The 4,109-nt window shown below is 42.3% G+C and overlaps 2 non-coding genes across 2 annotated transcripts; both read right to left on the bottom strand.

Annotated features, from left to right (window-relative positions):
• Positions 1-702: 702 nt before the first annotated feature.
• TRNAV-AAC (transfer RNA valine (anticodon AAC)) lies at positions 703-775 on the bottom strand. The gene has a single exon. It is a non-coding gene; the product is annotated as a tRNA-Val (tRNA).
• A 2,082-nt stretch (positions 776-2,857) lies between these two features.
• TRNAV-AAC (transfer RNA valine (anticodon AAC)) lies at positions 2,858-2,930 on the bottom strand. Its single transcript has one exon. It is a non-coding gene; the product is annotated as a tRNA-Val (tRNA).
• Positions 2,931-4,109: the final 1,179 nt, after the last annotated feature.

The following is a 4,109-nucleotide window of genomic DNA, read 5'->3' as shown; positions in this document are numbered from 1 at the left end:
ATTACCAGGAAAGTCCAGGAACAGAGCATTTTCTTCCTCATGGAGAGGGTCAGGTAGGCAAGTATGCGCTAAGCCAACATTGACATTGTAATGTTAACTTTGATGCACCCTGTTTTGCATACACTCAAATCCACTACATACAGATGTGGCCTCATACACAATTGCTGCAGTTGTGTAAACCAGGCCTTTTCGGTGCACCAGATTCCATGCAACTCAACTTGCAAAGAGCATTACTTTTGCATCTTTTGCACCAGAAAATGGGCTTAGTCGTACATGGTGCAACAAATCACTTCCTGACACTCCACTGATTAATTTGCTATGTGACACTTGTATATATGTATTTGACTGAGTCTGAACCTGTATATCAAGTTCCATAATGCAGCAGCTGTGGCTTTTTTCATGTCACGTTCTTTTGTGCTTTATATACAGACTCAGACGCACACAAATACACAAGTGTCCAATATCAAATTAACCAGTGCAGTCTCATGAAGTGGCTTGTCACATTTACTGGTGACTAAGATGCATTTTTAGGCAAAAAAGATGCAAAAAAGTCACTCAACGCAAGTTGCATTGCACGTGATATGGCAGCATACCAAAGCCATGTGTCTTGCACTGCATGGTTTATTGAGGCTAGGTATATGAGAATGAATCTATACAATAAAATAATGAGCACATGCCTGGTTGTGATACAAAAAGAAAAACTGTTTCTGCCCGGTCTCGAACCGGGGACCTTTCGCGTGTTAGGCGAACGTGATAACCACTACACTACAGAAACTCATGGCCTAGTGTTTGCATTCTTGTAAATGGTAGCAAGTATTTAGTATGGATGTGGAAATAGAGGAAGTGGGAGGGAATAGGGTCAAAAGGGCAAATGGAAAGGGGACACAATTTGTCACCAGTGACAAAAGAGGATGAAGGGGTAGGTTGGCCATAATTAAATGTTTGTGCAGGACAAGAATTTAAGGAAGATAGAAATCGATGGCTAGAACAATTTTGAATAAAAAGCTAATTGAAATAACTAGGTTTATTAGGGAACAGAGGAGGGAGGATAGGGAAAGGTGGACATTGATGTTAACAAAATTCTATATAAGCATGGAGAAATGGGAGGAGATAACAGATTTGAAGGAAGTAAGACTGTTTTGAAAGAGAGCAGCTGTGAGTGGAGAACTTGAATTTGAAAAGAATGAAGTCAGAGTGAGTAGGATTGTCTGCAATGCTCTATCATGGTGCATTGATTTTCTTAAAGGTAGCAGGTCATTTTAGTGTATTACAATTGTGATTTGGATCATCTAAGTTTGTAAGTAATTAACAGGACAAAGTCAAAAAGGAAATCAGTATGGACATAAAGAGGGAAGCAGTTTTTTGGGGCAGGACAGAATAGAAATGGAGAAAAGAGTTACAATTATGGAATAAATAGGTTTAGAGTACTGATGAGCGGGTTCGGTTCCTCGGAATCCGAACCCCCCCGAACTTCACCCATTTTACACGGGTCCGAGGCATACTCGGATACTCCAGTATTGCTCGGTTAACCCGAGCGCGCCCGAACGTCAACATCCCGCTGTCGGATTCTCGCGAGATTCGGATTCTATATAAGGAGCCGCGCGTCGCCGCCATTTTTCACTCGTGCATTGGAAATGATAGTGAGGGGACGTGGCTGGCGTCCTCTCACTTTGTTTCAGAACTTTCAGAGGGCTGCAAATATCTTTATTCTGGGGACCAGCAGTATTATAGGAGGAGTACAGTGCAGAGTTTTGCTGACCAGTGACCACCAGTATTATACGTTCTCTGCCTGAAAAACGCTCCATATATGTGCTCAGTGTGCTGCATATATCTGTGCTCACACTGCTTTATTGTGGGGACTGGGGATCAGCAGTATTATATAGGAGGAGTACAGTGCAGAGTTTTGCTGACCAGTGACCACCAGTATTATACGTTCTCTGCCTGAAAAACGCCACATATCTGTGCTCAGTGTGCTGCATATATCTGTGCTCACACTGCTTTATTGTGGGGACTGGGGACCAGCAGTATTATATAGGAGTAAATGAGAAAATGCTCTGTACCTGGACTTTCCTGGTAATGTATGATTGCCATCACCTGTGGTCAAACACCTTTCTTATCAATTAACTAGCTCACCAAGGGTGATAGCAATCATATATTATCAGGAAAGTCCTGGAACAGAGCATTTTTTCCCTCATGGAGAGGGTCAGGTAGGCAAGTATGCGCTAAGCCAACACTGACATTGTAATGTTAACTTTGATGCACCCTGTTTTGCATACACTCAAATCCACTACATACAGATGTGGCCTGATACACAATTGCTGCAGTTGTGTAAACCAGGCCTTTTCGGTGCACCAGATTCCATGCAACTCAACTTGCAAAGAGCATTACTTTTGCATCTTTTGCACCAGAAAATGTGCTTAGTCGCACATGGATGCAACAAATCACTTCCTGACACTCCACTGATTAATTTGCTATGTGACACTTGTATATCTGTATTTGACTGAGTCTGAACCTGTATATCAAGTTCCATAATGCAGCAGCGGTGGCTTTTTTTATGTCATGTTCTTTTGTGCTTTATATACAGACTCAGACGCACACAAATACACAAGTGTCCAATATCAAATTAACAAGTGCAGTCTCATGAAGTGGCTTGTCACGTTTACTGGTGACTAAGATGCATTTTTAGGCAAAAAAGATGCAAAAAAGTCACTCAATGCAAGTTGCATTGCACGTGATGTGACAGCATACCAACGCCATGTGTCTTGCACTGCATGGTTTATTGAGGCTAGGTATATGAGAACGAATCTATACAATAAAATAATGAGCACATGCCTGGTTGTGATACAAAAAGAAAAACTGTTTCTGCCCGGTCTCGAACCGGGGACCTTTCGCGTGTTAGGCGAACGTGATAACCACTACACTACAGAAACTCATGGCCCAGTTTTTGCATTCTTGTAAATGATAGCAAGTATTTAGCATGGATGTGGAAATAGAGGAAGTGGGAGGGAATAGGGTCAAAAGGGCAAATGGAAAGGGGACACAATTTGTCACCAGTGACAAAAGAGGATGAAGGGGTAGGTTGGCCATAATTAAATGTTTGTGCAGGACAAGAATTTAAGGAAGATAGAAATCGATGGCTAGAACAATTTTAAATAAAAAGCTAATTGAAATAACTAGGTTTATTAGGGAACAGAGGAGGGAGGATAGGGAAAGGTGGACATTGATGTTAACAAAATTCTATCTAAGCATGGAGAAATGGGAGGAGATAACAGATTTGAAGTAAGACTGTTATGAAAGAGAGGAGCTGTGAGTGGAGAACTTGAATTTGAAAAGAAGGAAGTCAAAGAGTGAGTAGGATTGTCTGCAATGCTCTATCATGGTGCATCGATTTTCTTAAAGGTAGCAGGTCATTTTAGTGTATTACAGTTGTGATTTGGATCATCTAAGTTTGTAAGTAATTAACAGGGCAAAGTCAAAAAGGAAATCAGTATGGACATAAAGAAGGGAGCAGTTTTTTGGGGCAGGACAGAATAGAGATGGAAAAGAAGAGTTACAATTATGGAATAAATAGGTTTAGAGTAGTGATGAGCGGGTTCGGTTCCTCGGAATCCGAACCCCCCCCCCCCGAACTTCACCCATTTTACACGGGTCCGAGGCATACTAGGATACTCCAGTATTGCTCGGTTAACCCGAGCACGCCCAAACGTCATCAACCCTCTGTCGGATTCTCACGAGATTCGGATTCTATATAAGGAGCCGCGCGTCGCCACCATTTTTTACTCGTGCATTGGAAATGATAGTGGGAGGACGTGGCTGGCGTCCTCTCACTTTGTTTCAGAACTTTCAGAGGGCTGCAAATGTCTTTATTCTGGGGACCAGCAGTATTATAGGAGGAGTACAGTGCAGAGTTTTGCTGACCAGTGACCACCAGTATTATACGTTCTCTGCCTAAAAAACGCTCCATATCTGTGCTCAGTGTGCTGCATATATCTGTGCTCACACTGCTTTATTATGGGGACTGGGGACCAGCAGTGTTATATAGGAGGAGTACAGTGCAGAGTTTTGCTGACCAGTGACCACCAGTATTATACGTTCTCTGCCTGAAAAAC

The sequence above is a fragment of the Pseudophryne corroboree genome, chromosome 6 (genome assembly GCF_028390025.1).
Source record: "Pseudophryne corroboree isolate aPseCor3 chromosome 6, aPseCor3.hap2, whole genome shotgun sequence".
Classification (NCBI taxonomy): Eukaryota; Metazoa; Chordata; class Amphibia; order Anura; family Myobatrachidae; genus Pseudophryne; species Pseudophryne corroboree.
This window is presented reverse-complemented; position numbering and strand designations above follow the sequence as displayed.